The sequence below is a fragment of the Phocoena phocoena genome, chromosome 13 (genome assembly GCF_963924675.1).
Source record: "Phocoena phocoena chromosome 13, mPhoPho1.1, whole genome shotgun sequence".
Classification (NCBI taxonomy): domain Eukaryota; kingdom Metazoa; phylum Chordata; class Mammalia; order Artiodactyla; family Phocoenidae; genus Phocoena; species Phocoena phocoena.
In genome coordinates, this window is record NC_089231.1 from 20256166 (window position 1) to 20280257 (window position 24092).

The 24092-nt window shown below is 38.7% G+C and overlaps 1 protein-coding gene across 1 annotated transcript in view; it reads left to right on the forward strand.

Annotated features, from left to right (window-relative positions):
- Positions 1 to 24092, forward strand: part of MBD2 (methyl-CpG binding domain protein 2) — a 76522-nt gene that overhangs the window by 17135 nt on the left and 35295 nt on the right. The window lies entirely within an intron of this gene.

Genomic DNA, 24092 nt, shown 5'->3' on the forward strand with positions numbered 1-24092 from the left:
GCCTAAGAAAGTCTTTATTCTGGGCTTATTTTGCTGCTTAGATGTACGGAGGAAAATCACTATTTATTTTTCTGAAACTGCCTTTTTAAAACTCTGAACAGTGCTGGATGTCTTTTGAAGGGGCCTAAATATTTATGAAATGAATGGAATGCTTTCAAACTACTCTGTTGTTACCAGAATCACAGTTAAGCTGCGCTAAGTGTAATATGAAGATATACTTCCTGGTAGTTATGATTCACTAAAAACCTAAAACTAATTCGTCTCTTTAGTTTGTATGCACCTTTCCGCTCTAGCTGCGCTGGACCGCTCGTCATCCTGCACCGTGGCATGTGCTTTCAAGATTCTGCTTGCTCATGTGCTGTTTCCTCTGCTTGGAGTGTGCTTCCCCCTTCCCCTCCATCTGCTGGACTGCTCCTCATCCAAGGCCCAGCTCCACTGTCTCCGTCTCTGTGAAGCCTGCTCTGCACCCTCCAGGCAGAACCAGTCCTTCCTTCCATAATGCCTCCCTGGTGCTTGGCCGTTGTATTTGTGATTGCTTGTCGGCTTCAGCTAGAGTGTGAGCTCCGTGAGGGCAGGGTCCGTGTCTTTTGTTTTGTTTTGGTATATTTAGTCCAAAGCCTAGCATACGGTAGGTACTTAATAAATGTTTGCTGAATGTTTGTGTATTATTCACCTCATTCCAGAAGTTTATAGTGGTCATAAATGTTTACTGAATAAATTAATATACCATGCATATTTTGGAAATGCCTTTTATTATCATTGTTTTCTGAAGCTCTCTGTCTGAATTTTGGGGGGCCTGATTTATTTTTGTATCTGATTTTATTTTAGTTGAGTAGACAGAAGATGGAGTTTTTCCTTTTTTTTTTCAAGTACACTCTCTTTTGGAGTAACACCAACATTAAATATCTCTATAAAGCAGAAAACATGTTTGTGGGTAATTAATAATAACTATATTAGGTATTTTTTGTAATAATACAGTATAGAGAAAATTGAGAGATTTAAAGTCATAAACAGGAATCTGAAGTAGTGTTTTGCTATGTAGTTGTGAACCTGGCTGAAGTGCTTTATTAATTGTATTATTATTTCTTAGTATTCACTGGTTTGTTTTATTTTTTAGATTCCACATGTAAATGATAACATACAGTATTTGTCTTTCTCTGACTTATTTCACTTAGCATAATACCTTCCAGGTCCATCCATATTGTTGCAGATGGCAAAATTTCATTCTTTTTTTATGGCTGAGTAGTATTCAGGTGTGTGTGTGTGTGTGTATCTATATGTATATCTTTATATATCACATCTTCTTTATCCATTCATCTGTTGATGGATGCTTAGGTTGCTTCCATATCTTGGCTATTGTAAATAATGCTGCTTGTGAACATTAGGGTGCATGTATCTTTTCAAATTAGTACTTTCGTTTTCTTTGGCTGTATACCTAGGAGTGAAATTTTTTTAAAGACTCGTATCTTTAAAGAATTAGAAATGTAATGAACAAAATAAACTTTGAAACAGGCTAAATTGTTTATATTGACTGATTATAAACTGTGATTTTAATGTATCTTTTATATCAAAGGGGAATTTACTGGGTGAATATCTTCCGGTGTGTTTGGAAAAATATCTTTTGAAGATCTTTGCAAAATGGTTTTTAATTCTTTTAGGATTGGTGGGTACAATGGAGTGGACATTATCTTTCGATTGATACTTACTAAGGTTTTTGCAGTATCTATTCCCGTTTGTCTCAAACTCAGTCTTAACCTTACCCTGAAAATCTGTTCCATTATTGATCACATTGTACCTTATTGATTTTCTTGCCACTGCCTTGATTATTTCCAGCCGCTACTTTCGTCTCTTCAGCTGATAAAGCAGAATTGAAATATCGAGTATGTTACTAAAGATATTCCATTAGGTTAATGGAAAAAGACTAGAGACAGATTTGGAAGTCATCAACCTAGAGCTTATATTTGAAGTCATGAGCAGCTTTCTCAAAGCTTACTCAGAGGGAGAAGTTGTAGAGCAGCACCATCAATAGCAGTTTCTGTGATGATGGAGACGTTTTAGCCACCAGCCACATTTGGCTGCTGAGTACTTGAAATGTGGCTAGTGTGATTGAATAACTGAACTTTCAGGTTTTTTTTTTTTTTTTCTTTTGTGGTACGCGGGCCTCTCACTGCTGTGGCCTCTCCCGTTGCAGAGCACAGGCTCCGGACGCGCAGGCTCAGCGGCCATGGGTCATGGGCCCAGCCGCTCCGCGGCATGTGGGATCCTCCCGGGCAGGGGCACAAGCCCGTGTCCCCTGCATCGGCAGGCGGACTCTCAAGCACTGCGCCACCAGGGAAGCCCTGAACTTTTAGTTTTATTTAAAGGTTAAGTAGCCATATGTGCCTAGGGCCTACCATATTGGACTGCACTATTCTAGAGCTATGCCTCTCAATACAACTTTTGCTTCGAAAGCTGAGTATTGTCTAGGTATTTATGCAGGCTTTGCTTTTTCAAAGAGGAGATGTTTCAGTGTTTTAGAGATATGATCCTCAACATTTTATGAAGGAAGTTAATTTCTTAAAAAGATACATTTCTTTAAAAATTAGAGAACAGTCTTAAGATTGGGTAAAGAAGAGTACGGTGTTTCTCAGCGCAGGATATGTTTAAGGAACTCGAGCAGCTTGGTTTTCTTGCTAGGAGTTTATTTTAATGTTTCAGATGTGTAAATATTAAACTGAATTCCTTGTGTTTCTAGCTCTTAACAACACTGAAATGTTTATGACTTAAATCTACAAAACGAATAAAATTCCAGTTCCCTAACATTAACGTGGATATATTTTACAGCTTGCTCACAATATGAATATGGTGTGGAACAAATTGTATTTTAGCTTGACGTGTCAACTCTGCTCATACCTTGGAAAGACTCAGTTCTTTCACCACATTTCACAAATTTGAAACATTTGGAAATAAAGAGCATTATGTTCTCTTGAAGGAATTAATTGTATAAGTCTGCCATTATTTTCTCATGAATTACCTTGGTTTATGGTAGTGTGCTATTGTGATTATAAACACAGCATTGGATTCTGTATGGTTGTGTCCTAAGTACTTAATCAAACCATCTAGCAGGTGTTTGCTTTAATTATCTTCAACAAAATAATAACAAATTCTTGTAGAGAGCTAATGTATCTTGGGAGCAATATTGGTGCAAGTTGAGAAACTTAAGTGAGCTGGTGGTAATGGTGGAAGTCAGGTTGGGTATTGGATAGGTGAATATCCAGTAGGTGTGATTTGGGAAAAGGGGAGACTGGAAGTAGGGAGAGCAGTTTGAGTTGTTTTAGTCCAGAAAAATGATGATGGCTTGAATTAATGCTGTGTTAGGAGGTATGAAAAGGTGTGAGACTTAGTCAACAGAAATTAGTAGATATGAGTACCTGATGATTGTAGAGAGAGGGAATTGTTGATGCTAGCTACAATTCTGGCTTGAGTCACTTGGGGCAGGGGTCAGTAGGAAGTAGGACAAGAAGAGCAGGTTTGGGGAGGGGGTTGGTGAGGAAGATTGAGTTAAAATACTTTTGTTTCTTGGACGTCTGAAAAGAAATTGTGGACCGCCAGGGTTTCCCAGGTCACACTTCGAGAACTCCTGTCATAGTGGTTTGCTAAAACATATTGAGATCGCCCAACATAGGGGCAAACAGAAAAGTATCTTGTCACACTGTAGGCAGTGAATAAATTAGTTGTGTGAGGAGTAAGAAGGAACTTCCAGAAAGGTAGTAGGAGAATGAAGAGAACGTGGTGTTATAAAAGCCTAGGAAAGATTTTTGGTTGGATGCCGTGGAGAGATCAAGGAGGATAAAGACTTTGTAGTATTCATTGGATTTTCAAATTAGAAGTCACCTGACTTTGATATAACCAACTTTTGAGGGATAGAAGGACCAGAAGTCATATTTAGAATGCCAGAAAGTTTCTGGGAAATGAGATATTAGAAGCAAAAATGTAGCCTGCTGTTTTAAAAGTTTAAAAAAAATTTATTTGATATTATTATTGGATTAGGATTTGCACACATGGTAGAAAGGATATTCAATGAGAAACATCTCTCTCCTCTTTCAGTCTCTCAAGCTCAGCCTCTTCCCTAGAGGAAACTGCTGTTAACCAGTTGGGATTTTTTTGGTATGTCCTTTCAGAGCTTCTGTGCATTTACAAACGTGTACGCGTATGTGCATTTCTGCATCTCCCCATAAAATGGTTAGACTACTCTTGTGAAGCTTGAATGAGAGGTGGAGGAAAGAGGACAATATTCAGAAGAGAATGCACCATCAAGGAACATTATTATTCTTCTTATTTTTCCTGTAAAAGTTGAAAGAGGCCAACTTGGCAGGAACCAGTAGAGTTAGGGAGGTGTCTAACCTGAGAGTCCACGTTTCAGGATGCTCTTCAGGAACCTTTGTAATGTGTGTAATGCTTTCTGTTATGAATTTTTAAAAATTAATTTATTTTTGACTGCGTTGGGTCTTTGTTGCTGCATGCATGTGGGCTTTCTCTAGTTGCAGTGAGTGGGGACTACTCTTTGTTGCGGTGCACAGGCTTCTCACTGCGGTGGCTTCTCTTGTTGCAGAGCGCGAGCTCTAGGCATGCGAGCTTCAGTAGTTGTGGCTCACGGGCTCTAGGGTGCAGGCTCAGTAGTTGTGGTGCACGGGCTTAGTTGCTTCGTGGCATGTGGGACCTTCCCGGACCAGGGCTCGAACCCATGTCCCCTGCCTTGGCAGGCAGATTCTTAACCACTGTGCCACCAGGGAAGCCCCTGTTATGAAATTTTTAAGGAGAAAGTCTGTCTTCATCAACTTCTCAAAGGAGACTGTAGCCGAAAAAGTTAATAACTACTGTTTTACAGACAGGAAGAGGGAGCAAGGCTTTGGCAGAAGATGTTAAAAGACCAGCTCATTTGCTGTAGCTCAAATTAGGCATTTGTTTAACTGATTAGGAATTTTTCAGTTATTGAAGTAGCACCTTAGAGGGGTGATTTATTTCTGTCCTAGGGACCCCATTGTCAACCAGCACTAAAGGGCCCTGTGGTAGGATCAGTCTGATTACCAACTCCTGGTATTGTGGTAAGAAGTACCCCTTGGCTTCTACCTTCCTAGAATCTTTCCATCCAAACTGAAAACAGAGACCTCATTCCTTACATCAACATTCCTGGCCTATCGGGAAAGTAAAATCTTTCCCAAAGATGCTGGTGCTTTTTTCATCACTGTGTTAAGCCCTTGCTGAACAGAGTGTCTTTTGGTCTCTCTCTGTTGGATATAGTTGGGGGTGGAAGGAGGAGAGAGTAGATTACAGCTGATGAATCCAGCATTTCTAGGCCTTGAAGTCCTTACAGGGGTTACTGGCATCTCACTTAAGTGTGGGCCACTCTTGAGTACAGGTTTCTGTTAATTGGAAATGAAATTGACAGAAGTGGAAGTGAGGAGCAAGTAGCTGTTAACAGTAGCACAATGAGGAATGACGATGGCCTAGACACATGTGCTGATAGAAGTGAATAGACCCTAGTTCTGTTGTGAATATAGAATTGACAGAATTTACTAATGAATTGGTTGTGAAAGATGACAGAGAAGACTCAAAGTGTGAGCCCTTAGATTTTAGATAGATTGAGTGACTGGGTGGATTGGATTGCCATCTACTGAGATTGCCTTAGGAAAGAATTTATATGGGTGAATACAATCATTTCAACCTCGAATATGCAGAGTTTGAGATGCTTATTAAACATCCAAATGGACATGTCATGTCATGTGTGTATACTAATTGAGAGGTCTGAGCTGGAAAGTCATTAGCACGTAAGTAGTGTTCCAAGTAATGGGACTGGAGTCTATAGATAGGTAGATAGATAGATAGAAAGATCCAGAACAAAGCTCTGAGAAAGTCTGGTAATTAAAATTGGGTTAGAGTAGAAGGAATCAGCAAAGTGGATTGTGAAAGAATGGATAGTAAGGTAGGAGAGACATAGAAGAGGAGAAGGTTTCAAAAAAGAGAGTGGTCTGTTAACAATGATTGTTGCTGAAAGTCTGAATGGAGGAAGACAAATTTCCATTGAGTTTGGCAGCATGAAGGTTATTAATAACCTTGATAGCAGTAGTTTCAGTGGGAAGAGAAGCTAGATTGGATTGGGCTGAAGGTGAATGAGAGTTAAAATTGTCAGCATGGAGAATTCTTTCAATAAATTTTCTTGGCTAGGAAGGAGAATTACTAGATAGTAGATGAAAGGGATGCTGATTTGGGTAATCTCCCATTTTAATGATTGTCAAAAGGAAAAACCACAGAGGTCAAGAAAGTTAAGCATATTTGCAGTGTAATAACAGTGATGATGGGCCATGGAATCTATACTGGGTAGGGAGGAATGTGAAAGAGGTTATGGAAGAGTAAGAAATATGGTCAGTCAGTGGATGGGAAATATTGATGGGTTCAAGGAATGCAGAGAGCAGTCCTCAGTGAGTTACAAGGATGGGAAGTAGAAATTGGAGAGTTGGATGCTTGATTGAGATATTGCAGATGGTGTAGTTACTAGTGTTGGGAAGCCTGTGCCTGTAGTGTTAGGTGGGCGAGGTTGGGTGGACAGATAGGTCAGAGGACTCAGGATGTTGAGTGGATTATCCACATGGGTAGTGAGGCCTTTAAGAATGACAAGAGTTGGGATGGAGAGGAAAACATGAAACAGAAACTAAAGTCTTTAGTGAATAAGGAGAAAGCAGGGAGAAAGGGTAGACAGTAGTATAGTCAGATCCTATGAGCTTCAGAGGAGCTCCTGTTTTTGGAGGAGGAAAAATAGATGATTTGAGAAAAATGGGGAGAAAGGAGGCAATTACCACTTCCTGATCCTCAGATACGTAGTTGTAAGAGAGAGAGAAAAAACTCTTTCTCTTTAAATTTGAAAGAACTTTAGGGGAGATAGGATCTTTGAGGGACAGCCAAGCTTCAGTAAGCCCAGCAACTTGAGAGAATGTTTAAAGAAAATATTGAGGGTATAGGAAAGCCTGCTATCAGTCACTCGAGTGTACAGTGCAAGGACTGGGGGGGTGGGATGGGTAAGGTGGGGGGTTGGTTTTCAAACGTCAGATGGTTAAATCAATGTAATTGTTCATGACTGGAATTTTTAAGATATGAAATGCAATAGGATAGAAAATAGTGTCCATCCCACTTAGTAAGGATAAGTATTTTAGGTGACTTTTGTGATACACACCCTTGTGTATACTAAGTCATGATGTAAAGTATATATTTCTACTCTTAGTTAAAGTCAAAAAAGTTTGAGAGCCATTGAACTATGAAGTGGATGTACAGAATATTTTGGAGATTAGTACTGGGTGATGACCTATGATCTGGGGGACTTGGCCGTTTGGTTATTATGAAGATAGGATGTGGGGTGTGATGGGATTAATTTTGATAATTGCTAGAGCAGAGTATACAAACATTTGAAATATTATTGTCCTGACTCTTTAGAAAGGAGGTACATGTACCTCTTCCAGATAACTATTGTAAGTGAACTCAGAAGAACTTTCTTAGGCAGGTAGGACCTGTCTGGAACTCTGAGCCCCCAAAAAACTGGCTTTATTCCTGCCTTAGTTCCCAGCCTCCTACATGAGTGATCTGCTACAGGACTACTCAGCACAGTATGGGCTCCTTAAACACCTTTGCTTACCTCCCTAAGAGAGAATAGTTTTACCATTTGGGACAGGCTGAATTCTCACTAAACGTTTTAGGATTCAAGTTGATTAGCTCTGTTTATCTCCAAGTTAATATTCTTCTTTTTTTTTTTTTTTTGGCTGTGTTGGGTCTTCATTGCTGTGCGAGAGCTGTGTCTAGTTGCGGAGAGTGGGCTTCTCATTGTGGTGGCTTCTCTGGCTGCGGAGCACAGGCTCTAGGTGTGCGGGCCTCAGTAGTTGCAGCATGCAGGCTCAGTGGTTGTGGCTCGTGGGCTCTAAAGCGCAGGCCCAGTAGTTGTGGCGCACAGGCTTAGTTACTCCGCAGCTTGTGGGATGTTCCTGGACCAGGGATCGAACCCGTGTCCCTTGCATTGGCAGGCGGATTCTTAACCACTGTGCCACCAGGGAAGTCCTATTATTCTTACCAATTAAACTTACACCAACTTTGAGTTGGTGTAACAACCAAGAGATCACCTGTCTCATCTCTATAACTTACCTGTTGACATCCTGTTGACCTTACACTTTGGCCCAAGGTTTTAATCTCCATACCAGTCTCCTTTATCTAGACCACTGCTAAATTTTAGGTTATTTTACTATACAGATGAGAAGTTGTTATGGCCAGTAAGTTATAGTGAGATGATCGAAGTTTTCAGGTCCATAATGAAGAACATTTTTCCTAAACCGTGGCTCTCTAGGAGCAATATGGCATGCTTTCTGCCAATGTATAGTTTGTTTTGATGTCTTAATCTCATGTTGGCAGTCTGCTGAGTTACAAGTTTTTTGTACTCTTTATTTCCCATTATTTCATGGTATAACATCACTATAATTGACAGTGACTTTGCCAAAAACACCATCTGAGGATTTATTTTCCCATGGGATGTTTGTATAGGACTGGCTGTGTATCTATAAGCATAACTTCATGTTAAATACTAATAAATGGAACAAGTGTGGGGATTATTTTACTTTGGTAATTTTGAGGTATATAATACAGATGACTATGCTTAATAATTTTGACATGGATATCATAGACCATGTTGAGTTAATAATTTCCACTTAACGTAGTAGCGTGGGTACGTTTCAGGCTGACAATTGAGTATTCAGGAGTAAGGGCTGCATAACACAAGACCTTACATGTAACAGACATTTTATGCATCATTTATTCCACAAAAAATATTTAGCACATTCTGTGTGCTCAGACATTATTCCAGATTCTGGAAATATAGTAGAGGAAGATTATGTGTTTTTGGAGCTTATTATTCTAGTGGTATGACAAACTAATACACAGTATAAGTATTAAATGCTACACAGTAAATTAAGTAAGAATGGTTGAGATTGACTAGGTGGCTATTTTAGGCTGAGTGATCAGGAAAGCTTTTTGGAGGGTGCGATTTTTGGCCAAGATCTGAATGAGAAGGAGTCAGCTCTATAAAAACCAGAGGGAAGGGCTTCCCTAGTGGCGCAGTGGTTGAGAGTCCGCCTGCCTATGCAGGAGACGCAGGTTCGTGCCCCGGTCCGGGAAGATCCCACATGCCGCGGAGTGGCTGGGCCCGTGAGCCATGGCCGCTGAGCCTGCGCGTCCGTAGCCTGTGCTCCGCAACAGGAGAGGCCACAACAGGGAGAGGCCCATGTACTGCAAAAACAAAACAAAACAAAACAAAAAATAAACCCCAGAGGGAAAAGTGTTCTAAGCAGAGGGAATAGCCAGTGCAAAATCCTTAAGGCCGGATACATTTAGCATATGAGGGGAGAAAGTAGGCCATGGTGGCTGGAGGTTAGTGAGTGGGAAAGGGGTACTTGGTGAGGTCAAGGAAGAAGACAAACCTAATGACAGGACTTGGGAGGCCACCATAAGGAGTGGTATGGAATGCTTATTTGTGGACTTTATGTAGGGAGCGATATGCCCTCTGGCTGCTGTGTGGAGAATATACTGTAGAGGTGTAGAAGTGGGAGCTGGGGGCCGGTTATAGCAGGAGGCTATTTACCCAGGCTGGGATGATGATGCATTGGACAGTGGTCGTTTAATGAATAAAGAAAGAGTAAGATGTAGCAAGAGACACTAGAACTACAGTTGACCTTTGAACAACACATTTGAAGTGCATGCATCCACTTATATGCAGATTTTTTTCCATAGTAAATACTGCAGTACTACACGATCAGCAGTTGGTTGAATCCATGGATGCAGGACCATGGATCCAGAGGGCTGACTGTAAGTTATATGCCAATTTTCATTTGTGCGGAGGGTTGACGCCTAAACTCCCGCGTCGTTCAAAGGTCAACTGTATTTAGTATTCCAGAGAACTTCTGATTTTCTCATATGCAGAAATATCCTTAATAAATAAATAAAGGATATTTATCTTTAGCTGATGAATGAAGATAATGAACAAGTTATTGACAACTAACAGCACTGGTCCATTTTTTGGCTGATTGGAGGTAGGTATTTAGGTACGGATTGTATAAAGATTGCTAGGAAGCAGAAAGTGAACAGAAGAACTTCAGCCATGTTAGCAGTAGACTTGCTGATGAGAGTATACTGTTCAGTATGAGAGCAGGTTTAGCATGTTATAAGTTAGTACCTCAAAGGTATCAAAGTACAATAGACCTTTTGGGAGGGTCTGGCTTGGCCTTTGTGCTAATAGTGAAGGTAGGCTTGGGGACATAGGTGCCCATGGTATGGTTTTGTCAAGATTTAGTTTGGATGCTTGGTTTTCTGTCAACAATTGAGTGAATTTCACCAAGTTTTATAGGTCTTGAAGAGTTAGCTGACTCTGTAGACTCTAGGTCAGCGAGAGAATGAAGCCCTACAGAAAACGATTTGGGTGACTGTTTCCATAATTCTAGGGATGTGTACTCAGCTAGTGCCAACACAGATGTAAAGGAGATAATGAATTCCATGCAGTTGATGCCTTAGTTTGAGTAGAGCTGTTCTGGTTGAAACTCATTAATCTTTTGCCATCTGTCCTTTAATGACCCCATATTAACTAAAGCTCCAAGAAGTTATTTTTTCAAACAAAACTCTTCAAAACTTGATTTCAATGATGAATTTCAAACCTCCACTTCTTCAGTTAACTACAAGTATATGTTCTTTTTTAATGAGCTCAAAGTATAGTATACGCATTTCATTATTTTTTTTAATATTCCGTTGATCTCCTTAAAAAGGTAATATTCCTCATTTAGGATATTACATGAAGTGGATTTTCAGTACAAAATCGTAGATCCCAGGTACATTTTTCTTTACTTTTTGCAGAAACCTATGAAGCTTGCAGAACCTTCTGCATCTACTAAAACCCACTGAGTTGTATACTTTAAAATGGTGAATTTTATGGTGTGTGAATTATATAAAAAACTGAAGGATTGTAAAGCACTTTGTATTGTTGGCTTTTGATTTTTGTGGAAACGCATTAGCTGTTGGCTACTGTGCATATTCTGGAGAAAGTCCGAAATTACATTTTGAGGATAATCTTGTTTCGACCTGAAGATACCACTCAGGCTCCTCTTTGTGTGAAGCAGCAGATGGCTTCCCTTATGGGAAAGCTTAGTAGGTCAAGTTTCTAAATTTTAGTAGTATGTTCAATAACATGTTAGTGCTGGTAATAAAAATAGCTCCTATTTCTTCAGAATTCATGTGCCAACATGACTATAAACTCTACACCTATTTTGTTAATTGTCATCTTATCCCTACCCTGAGAATGTAAGCTCTGAGGGATTTTGGTGTTTTGTGAGTGATACTATACCCAGCGTACGGTCAGTACCTGGCAGATAGTAGGCACTCAGTGTGTGTTCAGTGACTGAATGAAAGCTGCATGAGCTTTCATTATCATACATGAATTATCCTGTTTGATCTTTATAAGAATCTTACGAATAGTTATTGTATTTACCCTCATTTACAGATGAGGAAAGTCTTTGCTTCTCAAATCGGGGCATGAATATCTCTTGGGGATATGCAGAGCCACAGCATTAAAATGATACTTAAATGATCAGTTTTCTTTTTTTTCCTTTTGTGTTGTTGCTTTTTAAAATTGAAGTATAGTTGCTGTACAATATTATATAAGTTACAGGTGTATAATATATGATTCACAGTTTTTGAAGGTTACTCTATTTATAGCCATTATAAAATATTGGCTATATTCACCATGTTGTACAGTATATCCTTGTAGCTTATTTTATACCTAAGAGTTTGTACCTCTTAGTCCCCTACCCCTATATTGCCCCTCCCCCCTTCCCTCTCCCCACTGGTAACCACTAGTTTGTTCTCTGTATCCGTGAGTCTGCTTCTTTCTTGTTATATTCACTAGTTTGTTGTATTTTTTAGATTCCACATACAAGTGATATCATACAGTATTTGTCTTTCTCTGTCTGACTTATTTCACATAGCATAACGCCCTCCAAGTCCATCCATGTTGCTGAACATGGCAAAATTTCATTCTTTTATGGCTGAGTAGTATTCCATTGGAGGTGTTCAGTTTTGTTGAAGCATTTTGGGTAGGAGAGCAACATTTTTACATTAAAACAAACATGGCTAATTTCTAAAATAAAATGCAAAATTTGCATGCATTTTAAAGATAAAATGAATCCCCTAGGCGCTTGTTATAGAATATGTACAGTTCTGAACTATCATACTGTTTCAAAGCTAGGCTGAGGAAAGTGGTATTTAGAATATATAGTTTAAGTTCCTGCTGTTCAAACTATGCTATGTGGAGGCTTAACATGGTATACACAGCATGGGTGGTTTTAAAGGAATTATTCCTGTATCCTTAGGTTCTGAGAATGTACCTGAGATAGAGGTACAGGTTCTTTTTTCCCCAGTTCCTCTTCCATAGTCAACTCTCTCCCATTTTATAGAAGAGTATATAATACTCTTCTCGCTTATGTGCAGTTTTACCATGGTATAAAATGTTTGACCTCCAGTAAAGGGACAATTTGAAATATTGGTGTTGATACTGAGAAAATGAATGACGTGGTAATTGTCAAATCTTTCTACTAGTACAGTTCTTTGCCCACAATAAAATTTACAGAGGACTTAATGTAGATGTCAATTATTGAAATTTTTGATCGTTTGCTATGTGATATTTTGACATATAACTCAAAAGAAGTCCAAAAAATTGACAGACTAAAACTATTCATTTATGTGAACAAGGTTTCTTAGTGTTATATCTATCAATAAATGAAGAATAGGAATAGAATCGGTATTAAATCTTATTCTGTTCTAGCAATTGGGACTACTCATATAAGGCTATGGAGTTAATTTTTAAATAAATTATTTTCATGTATAGCTTTTATCTCTTATATTTAATAATTTATTAAAATGTATAATTTACTGTTTTTGGTCAGTTATATACTAATAATTGTAATAAACCAGAAAAAAATTTTTTTATCACTAAGAACTTTAAGGTCACAGAAAGTTAAAAAAATAACTTTATGATGTATAAATGATTAATTAAAGGTTTTCAAGTTTAAAATAAATAATTCTGGGAATGGAATTGTTCAAAGGGAAAAAGGAGTATAATAAATGTATTACTATTGAAGATTTTGTTTATGTATACATGGCTGATGGTGGGTATATTTAGATTCTGTTAGCTGCATTTTAACATGATGTAACAGTTTATTATTAAAGTGTCAGTATTTAAAATACCTTAGCTCATTCTCCCCAACTCTTTTTTTTAAAATTTTATTTTATTTATTTTTTTATATAACAGGTTCTTATTAGTCATCTACTTTATACATATTAGTGTATACATGTCAATCCCAATCTCCCAATTCATCCCCCAGCCCCGCTCCCCAACTCTTTACATTAAAATGTGAAATACTTCAAAATGTAGGTGGGGTATATATATTTGCAAAAAATTTTTAAGGGTAGGAATGAAACAGTATTTGAAAATGACCGGTTTATGAAACATGCTCTGCATCACCTCTTTAGTTATCCTCTTTTCTAGCCTTAATCACGTTAGATCACTGAAAGTTTACACAGTAATCCGAACACTCTGGTTTAGTCCTTTTCAGAATCATCTTCACTGAGTTGTCCTTTAAATATGTTCTTGGCTTTTATGGAAGGTCATTGGAGAAAGAAAAAGCATTTGAAATCTGCTAAATATTTGCTGTGATGTTAAGTGTCTTTAATTTTTTTTCTAGGTTTAATACCAGGACAGCTTTTGTTTTCCTCATTAATTGGTATGCTTCCTCCCTTCTGAGTGTGATATCTATGTAATTTAATATTTCTTTTTTTCATTCACACCCCTAGAAAGTTCAGATCCACATTTGATGCTCAGCTCTAGTATCAATCACTGTTAACCTTTTCAAAAGGAAATTTGTTTTCTCCTTGAGTTTTAAAAATTAATTTTAAAATTAATTTTTATTGCATATTTGTCCTTTGTGAGTTTTAAGAGCCATCTCAGATATTTATTGGAAAGAGATTGAGTAAAAATAAAAAAAATTTTTTTAAAGATTTATTTTTGTATTCATCCCAGAGGGATAGAATGAACCCTCAACAATTATTTGAGTTATTTGAATACTTCCAGCTTAATATACACATTATTATAAAATACATTAAATTTTGATTTGAGCGCTACCCTGTATACTGAGAAGATTTATCAAAGGTTGGAAACTTTATTAGAATGTGTGTGTTTGTCAAATTAGGTTTTTTTTTTTTTTTTTTTTGTGGCACGCGGGCCTCTCACTGTTGTGGGCCTCTCCCGTTGCGGAGCACAGGCTCCGGACGCGCAGGCTCAGCGGCCATGGCTCATGGGCCTAGCCGCCCCACGGCATGTGGGATCTTCCCGGACTGGGGCACGAACCTGTGTCCCCTGCATCGGCAGAAGGACTCTCAACAACTGCGCCACCAGGGGAGCCCTGTCGGTTTAGTTTTATGATATAAGGAACTTCTATTTTACTTTTTCTTGTATTGAAAGGGAAGATTTCAAATACATGAATAGCTTTAACTTGTCCCATAAAAAAAAGTGTTGGCTTTATAACTCCTAAGTTCATGGCAGATTGGTAGTTATTTAGAAAAACTCAGACAACAACTGGGCGTGAATTAACAGTGACTCTTTGACAGTCCGCAGGGGAGAATGGTAATAAAATTTACTGTTTTTGTGACAGTTTCTGGGAAAACCAGTTCGTCCAGCTTCTCAGATTATTCTACACGATACTGCTGTAGAATACAAAATTAATTAGTAAAAAATTCTATCTTCAGAGCTTTCAGGCCAGTTTAAAAGAGAAAAAATAATAGAAACCAAAATAAGATAAAAGAAGAGCAAGGCAGTACACTCTTGAATAATCTCATTCCATGCCACTGGGAAATGAATTGTCTCATTGTCAGACAATGGAAGTTAATGGTGTATTTTGAATACTTTTAGCCAGTAAATAAATTTTTAATTGTACCACAAACATAAGTTAATGAAAAAACTATCAATCTAACCATTGTAGCACAGGTCGTTTTACATGTTCATGCTTCCTTCCAGTCTTTGTGGATTCAGGATTTTATAGTTTTGAATAGTTTAGGCTAGTCTGTGCTTCCTCCAGTCATTCTTTGTAACAATGAGAATCTTACAGGCTCGACTGTGTTTGCTCATACAAACAGTTGTTATATACTTCTTTGTCTACTGATGCCATCTTCATTATAATACCAGCAGAGTTTATTGTTCTTTATTAAAGAACAAAAACATTAAAAACCAAACAAGATATTGTTTAGTGGAAGATACTAATTATAACTAATCAGTGACAGGATAAGTTCTTCATAAGCATTTATGTGTTAAGCTTCTTTAGGATTGAATATTGACTATGTTATAGGTTGGATGGCTTCACTTAGGGCCTCAGAATGCTCTAGATGTCATAAATCAGAGGGATCCAAACCGGTGCATCACAGAATTACCAGGAGAGCTTTAAAAAATACACATTTCTGGGCCTCACACATTTCGGAGATGGCATCCTAAGTGGTTATTTTGCAGCCTGTTGGTCAAGTTTCCACACCTCGAAGTTTTTTGGAAAACCATAAAGATAAGAAAGTGAAATGCCTGAGAAATAATATTAAGAGTTATTAAAGATGAATATGTCTCTTAAAGGTAAGCACATACATGGGGAGAAAATTGAGTGCAAGAAATGACAAGCATGCCCAGTAGGTACAGAAGATCAGTGTGTGTGTGTGTGTGTGTGTGTGTATGTGTGTGTGTGTGTTTGGGGCTGGGGGTAGAGGTATATTTAATAGTGAGTCTAAATAATACTGTAATTGTAATAATGATCAGATTAATCTATTGTGATCCTTACCTTTCTAGTCATCCTGATATTCTTTAAGCAGAGATCAAAACTCAGTACCTGTAGGGCTCAGACAGCTTTGCAAATGTGAACTGAAGACTTTTGCAAAAGAAAAAAACTTGACAACTCTAGTGGCAGCCATTACTAATGAATAATGGCCTGCTTTGGCGACATCAGTCCAGTATTTCTAGATCTTTGAGTTTTTAAGAGAAGCTAGAATTCCGCATTTTCTTCTCTCTCTTTTTTTTTACATCTTTATTGGAGTATAATTGCTTTACAATGGTGTTAGTTTCTGCTTTATAACGAAGTGAATCAGTTATACATATACATATGTTCCCATATCTCTTCCCTCTTGCGTCTCCCTCCCTCCCACCCTCCCTATCCCACCCCTCTAGGTGGTCACAAAGCACCAAGCTGATGATCTCCTTGTGCTATGCAGCTGCTTCCCACTAGCTATCTGTTCTACATTTGGTAGTGTATATATGTCCATGCCACTCTCTCACTTTGTCACAGCTTACCCTTCCCCCTCCCCATATCCTCAAGTCCATTCTCTAGTAGGTCTGTGTCTTTATTCCTGTCTTACCCCTAGGTTCTTCATGACATTTTTTTTTCTTAAATTCCATATATATGTGTTAGCATACGGTATTTGTCTTTCTCATTCTGACTTACTTCACTCTGTATGACGGACTCTAGGTCCATCCACCTCATTACAAATAGCTCAATTTCGTTTCTTTTTATGGCTGAGTAATATTCCATTGTATGTATGTGCCACATCTTCTTTATCCATTCATCTGATTATGGACACTTGGGTTGTTTCCATCTCCTGGCTATTGTAAATAGAGCTGTAGTGAACATTTCGGTACATGACTCTTTTTGAATTATGGTTTTCTCTGGGTATATGCCCAGTAGTGGGATTGCTGGGTCATACGGTAGTTCTATTTGTAGTTTTTTAAGGAACCTCCATATTGTTCTCCATAGTGGCTGTACCAATTCACATTCCCACCAGCAGTGCAAGAGTGTTCCCTTTTCTCCACACCGTCTCCAGCATTTATTATTTCTAGATTTTTTGATAATGGCCATTCTGACTGGTGTGAGATGATACCTCAGTGGAGTTTTTTTTTTTTTTTTTTTGCGGTACGCGGGCCTCTCACTGTTGTGGCCTCTCCCGTTGTGAAGCACAGGCTCCGGACGCGCAGGCCCAGCGGCCATGGCTCACATGCCCAGACGCTCCGCGGCGCGTGGGATCTTCCTGGACCGGGGCACAAACCTGTGTCCCCTGCATCGGCAGGCGGACTCTCAACCACTGCGCCACCAGGGAGGCCCTCATTGTAGTTTTGATTTTGCATTTCTCTAATGATTAATGATGTTGAGCATTCTTTCATGTGTTTGTTAGCAGTCTGTATATCTTCTATGGAGAAATGTCTATTTAGGTCTTCTGCCCATTTTTGGATTGGGTTGTTTGTTTTTTTGTTATTGAGCTGCATGAGTTGCTTGTAAATTTTGGAGATTAATCCTTTGCCAGTTGCTTCATTTGCAAATATTTTCTCCCATTCTGAGGGTTGTCTTTTGGTCTTGTGTATGGTTTCCTTTGCTGTGCAAAAGCATTGAAGTTTCATTAGGTCCCATTTGTTTATTTTTGTTTTTATGTCCATTTCTCTAGGAGGTGGGTCAAAAAGGATCTTGCTGTGATTTATATCACAGAGTGTTCTGCCTATGTTTTCCTCTAAGATTTTGATAGTTTCTGGCCTTACATTTAGGTCTTTAATCCATTTTGAGCTTATTTTTGTGTATGGTGTTAGGGAGTGATCTAATCTCATACTTTCACATGTACCTGTCCAGTTTTCTAGCACTACGTATTGAAGAGGCTATCCTTTCTCCACTGTATACATTCCTACCTGCTTTATCAAAGATAAGGTGTCCATATGTGCGTGGGTTTATCTCTGGGCTTTCTATCCTGTTCCATTGATCCATTTTTCTGTTTTTCTGCCAGTACCATACTGTCTTGATTACTGTAGCTTTGTAGTATAGTCTGAAGTCAGGGAGCCTGATTCCTCCAGCTACTTTTTTTTTTATTTTTTTTTATTTTGCCGTACACGGGCCTCTCACTGTTGTGGCCTCTCCCGTTGCGGAGCACAGGCTCAGCGGCCATGGCTCACGGGCCTAGCTGCTCCGCGGCATGTGGGATCTTCCCGGACTGGGGCCACGAACCTGTGTCCCCTGCATCGGCAGGCGGACTCTCAACCGCTGCGCCACCAGGGAAGCCCCAGCTCCGTTTTTTGTTTTCAAGATTGCTTTGGCTACTTGGGGTCTTTAGTGTTTCCATGCAAATTGTGAAATTTTTTGTTCTAGTTCTGTGAAAAATGCCAGTGGTAGTTTGACAGGGATTGCATTGAATCTGTAGATTGCTTTGGGTAGTATGGTCATTTTCACAATGTTGATTCTTCCAATCCAAGAACATGGTATATCTCTCCATCTATTTGTATCATCTTTAATTTGTTTCATCTGTGTCTTATAATTTTTTGCATACAGGTCTTTTGTCTCCTTAGGTAGGTTTATTCCTAGATATTTTATTCTTTTTGTTGCATTGGTAAATGCGAGTGTTTTCTTGATTTCACTTTCAGATTTTTCATCATTCGTGTGTAGGAATGCAGAGATTTCTGTGCATTAATTTTGTATCCTGCTACTTTACCAAATTCATTGATTAGCTCTAGTAGTTTTCTGGTGGCATCTTTAGGATTCTCTATGTACAGTATCATGTCATCTGCAAACAGTGACAGCTTTACTTCTTCTTTTCTGATTTGGATTCCTTTTATTTCCTTTCTTTGATTGCTGTGGCTAAAACTTCCAAAACTATGTTGAATAAGAGTGGTGAGAGTGGGCAACCTTGTCTTGTTCCTGATGTTAGTGGAAATGCTTTCAGTTTTTCACCATTGAGGATGATGTTGGCTGTGGGTTTGTCATATATGGCCTTTATTATGTTGAGTAAAGTTTCCTCTATGCCTACTTTCTGGAGGGTTTTTATCATAAATGGATGTTGAATTTTGTCGAAAGCTTTCTGTGCATCTATTGAGATGACCATATGGTTTTTCACCTTCAGTTTGTTAATATGGTGTATCACGTTGATTGATTTGCGTATATTGAAGAATGCTTGCATTCCTGGAATAAACCCCACTTGATCATGGTGTATGATCCTTTTCCTGTGCTATTGGATTCTGTTTGCTAGTGTTTTGTTGAGGGTTTTTGCATCTATGTTCATCAGTGATATTGGCCTGTAGTTTTCTTTCTTTGTGACATCCTTGTCTGGTTTTGGTATCAGGGTGATGGCCTTGTAGAATAAGTTTGGAGTGTTCCTCCCTCTGCTATATTTTGGAAGAGTTCGAGAAGGATAGGTGTTAGCTCTTCTCTAAATATTTGAAAGAATTTGCCTGTGAAGCCATCTGGTCCTGGGCTTTTGTTTGTTGGAAGATATTTAATCACAGTTTCAATTTCAGAGCTTGTGATTTGTCTGTTCGTATTTTCTGTTTCTTCCTGATTCAGTCTTGGCAGGTTGTGCATTTCTAAGAATTTGTCCATTTCTTCCAGGTTGTCCATTTTATTGGCATAGAGTTGCTTGTAGTAATCTCTCATGATCTTTTGTATTTCTGCAGTGTCAGTTGTTACTTCTTTTTCATTTCTATTGATTTGAGTCTTCTCCCTTTTTTTCTTGATGAGTCTGGGTAATGGTTTATCAATTTTGTTTATCTTCTCAAAGAACCAGCTTTTACTTTTATTGATCTTTGCTATCGTTTCCTTCATTTCTTTTTCATTTATTTCTGATCCTATCTTTATGATTTCTTTCCTTCTGCTAACTTTGGGTTTTTTTTTGTTCTTCTTTCTCTAATTGCTTTAGGTGCAAGGTTAGGTTGTTTATTCGAGATGTTTCCTGTTTCTTAAGGTAGGATTGTATTGCTATAAACTTCCCTTTAGAACTGCTTTTGCTGCATCCCATAGGTTTTGGGTCATAGTGTCTCCATTGTCATTTGTTTCTAGGTATATTTTAATTTCCTCTTTGATTTCTTCAGTGATCACTTCGTTATTAAGTAGTGTATTGTTTAGCCTCCATGTGTTTGTATTTTTTACAGATCTTTTCCTGTAATTGATACCTAGTCTCATAGCATTGTGGTTGGAAGATACTTGATACGGTTTGAATTTTCTTAAATTTACCAAGGCTTGATTTGTGAGCGAAGATATGATCTATCCTGGAGAATGTTCCATGAGCACGTGAGAAAAATGTGTATTCTGTTGTTTATGAATGGAATGTCCTATAAATATCAATTAAGCCCATCTTGTTTAATGTATCATTTAAAGCTTGTGTTTCCTAATTTATTTTCATTTCGGATGATCTGTCCGTTGGTGAAAGTGGGGTGTTAAAGTCCCCTACCATACACGTGTTACTGTTGATTTCCCCTTTTATGGCTGTTAGTATTTGCCTTATGTATTGAGGTGCTCCTATGTTGGGTGCATAAATATTTACAGTTGTTTTATCTTCTTCTTGGATCGATCCTTGATCATTATGTAGTGTCCTTCTTTGTCTCTTCTAATAGTCTTTATTTTAAAGTCTGTTTTGTCTGATATGAGAATTGCTATTCCAGCTTTCTTTTGGTTTCCATTTGCATGGAATATCCTTTTCCATCCCCTCACTTTCAGTCTATATGTGTCTCTAGGTCTGAAGTGGGTCTCTTGTAGACAGCATATATATAGGTCTTGTTTTTGTATCCATTCAGCCAGTCTCTGTCTTTTGGTGGGAGCATTTAATCCATTTACATTAAAGGTAATTATCAATATGTATGTTCCTATTCCCATTAATTGTTTTGGGTTTGTTATTGTAGGTCTTTTTCTTCTCTTGTGTTTCTTGCCTAGAGAAGATTCTTTAACATATGTTGTAAAGCTGGTTTGGTGGTGCTGAACTGTCTCAGCTTTTGCTTGTCTGTAAAGGTTTTAATTTCTCCATCAAATCTGAATGAGATTCTTGCTGTGTAGAGTAATCTTGGTTGTAGGTTTTTCTCCTTCATCACTTTAAATATGTCCTGCCAATCCCTTCTGGCTTGCAGAGTTTCTGCTGAAAGATCAGCTGTGAACCTTATGGGGATTCCCTTGTGTGTTACTTGTTGTTTTTCTCTTGCTGCTTTTAATATGTTTTCTTTGTATTTAATTTTTGACAGTTTGATTTATATGTGTCTTGGCCTGTTTCTCCTTGGATTTATCCTGTATGGGACTCTCTGTGCTTCCTGGACTTGATTAACTATTTCCTTTCCCATATTAGGGAAGTTTTCAACTATGATCTCTTCAAATATTTTCTTAGTCCCTTTCTTTTTCTCTTCTTCTTCTGGGACCCCTATAATTTGAATGTTGATGCATTTAATGTTGGCCCAGAGGTCTCTGAGACTGTCCTCAGTTCTCTTCATTCTTTTTTCTTTATTCTTCTCTGCAGTAGTTATTTCCACTACTTTATCTTCCAGGTCACTTATCCGTTCTTCTGCCTCAGTTATTCTGCTATTGATCCCATCTAGAGTATTTTTAATTTCATTTATTGTGTTGTTCATCATTGCTTGTTTCCTTTTTAGTTCTTCTAGTTGCTTGTTAAATGTTTCTTACATTTTCTCTATTTCCAAGATTTTGGATCATCTTTACTGTCATTATTCTGAATTCTTTTTTAGGTAGATTGCCTATTTCCTCTTCATTTGTTAGGTCTGGTGGGTTTTTATCTTGCTCCTTCATCTGCTGTGTGTTTTTCTGTCTTCTCATTTTGCTTATCTTACTGTGTTTGGGGTCTCCGTTTTGCAGGCTGAAGGCTCATAGTTCCTGTTGTTTTTGGTGTCTGTCCCCAGTGGCTAAAGTTGGTTCAGTGGGTTGTGTAGGCTTCCTGGTGGAGGGGACTAGTGCCTGTGTTCTGGTGGATGAGGCTGGATCTTGTCTTTCTGGTGGGCATGTCCATGTCTGGTGGTGTGTTTTGGGGTGTTTGTGGCCTTATTATGATTTTAGGCAGCCTCTCTGCTAATGGATGGGGCTGTGTTCCTGTCTTGCTAGTTGTCTGGCATAGGGTGTCCAGCACTGTAGCTTGCTGGTCGTTGAGTGAAGCTGGCTGCTGGTGTTGAGATGGAGATCTCTGGGAGATGTTCACCGTTTGATATTACATGGAGCTGGAAGGTCTCTTGTGGACCAGTGTCCTGAAGTTGGCTCTCCCACCTCAGAGGCACAGCACTGACTCCTTGCTGCAGCACCAAGAGCCTTTCATCCACAAGGCTCAGAATAAAAGGGAGAAAAATTAGAAAGAAAGAAAGAGGATAAAATAAAATAAAGTAAGGTAAAATAAAGTTTTTAAAATAAAATAATTATTAAGAAAAAAAATTTAAAAAAAAAACAAAACGGATGGATAGCACCCTAGGACAATTGGTGAAAGCAAAGCTATACAGACAAAATCTCACACAGAAGCATACACAAACTCACAAAAAGAGGAAAAGGGGAAAAAATAATAAATTTTGCTCTCAAAGTCCACCTCCTCAATTTGGGATGATTCGTTGTCTATTCAGGTATTCCACAGATGCAGGTACATCAAGTTGATTGTGGAGATTTAATCCGTTACTCCTGAGGCTGCTGGGAGAGATTTCCTTTTCTCTTCTTTGTTTGCACAGCTCCCGGGGTTCAGCTTTGGGTTTGGCCCCGCCTCTGTTTGTAGGTCGTTGGAGGGCGTCTGTTCTTCGCTCAGACAGGACGGGGTTAAAGGAGCCGCTGATTCGGGGACTCTGGCTCACTGAGGCCGTGGGGAGGGAGGGGTACGGATGCGGAGCAAGCCTGCGGCGGCAGAGGTCAGCATGACATTGCACCAGCCTGAGGCGCGCCGTGCGTTCTCCCAGGGATGTTGTCCCTGGATCCCGGGACCCTGGCAGTGGCGGGTGGCACAGGCTCCCCGGAAGGGAGGTGTGGAGAGTGACCTGTGCTCGCACAGAGGCTTCTTGGTGGAAGCAGCAGCAGCCTTAGCGTCTCATGCCCGTCTCTGGGGTCCGCGCTGTTAGCCGCGGCTCGCACCCGTCTCTGGAGCTCTTTTAAGCAGCCTAGAATTCTGCATTTTATGTGAATTTTATTTGTAGATGTTGGCTTAATTTACTAAAGGAACTAAAAACTGAACAAAACACATCTATCTATGGGTTAGACCTGGTCTCCCCGCCACCAACTCGCAGTCTTTGTTTTAGAGCAGTAGTTGTCGAAGTGTGGTCGCTGTACCAGCATCAGCATCACCTGGACCTTAATAGAAATGTAGTTTCCCAGGTCCTACCTCAGACCTCCTGAATCAGAATTTCTGGGAGTGAGGCCCAATAACCTGTGCTTTCATCAGCCCTCTGGGTGACTCTGATGCATGCTCAAGGTTGAGAACTGCTGTTCTGGAGTCTCAAAGTTGTTATAATTTTTATTTGGAGATAGTTATAAAGATAAAAGTTCATTGAATATCCTGTAGATGATTTATCAGGTATACTTGTATACTAAAATTATCTGATGTGTATTGCTTTCAGGTGTATTGGAGCCTTTATGGTTTTTGCCAGACTCAGAATACACAGTGATTAAATCACATTTTGTTCTTTTTCTTCCTCTTTTTCCTCGCCTCTGCCCCACCTGATGTTAGAGTATTTCAAATGAGCTTAATAGCAATTCTGTGCCACATTTGCTTTTCATTAGAACATAACTTAATTTTTTTACTGGTTGATTAAATATATATAAGTATGTTGCTTGCCCTTCTGAAACTTCAATTCTAAGTTTTTTTAAAACATTAAATGTGCTATAAAATATTAAAGGATATTTCCTTATTTTATTACATTTTTCTAAATTGAGCTCTGTTTGTGGAATTACAACTTTCATTTCTAATTATTTTTTTTTTAATATAAAAGGGAAGGTTAACCTTTACGGTTTTACGTAAGCCTGGCCCCCTGACAGCTCATGAGGTTATTTATATTTTAATGGCCAAGTGCGCTATTAGTTTCCTCCATTTTCAGAATGTAGAAATGACTGCTTTCCGATTATTGTCCTGAAAACCCTCCTTCCTTTTGTGTAACCTAACCTTAAACATATTTGTTCACCTAGAAGTTCCTAGTATCTTGCTAATCAAATTAATTATGAATTTTAATTTAGAGAATTTTCTTACATTTAAGA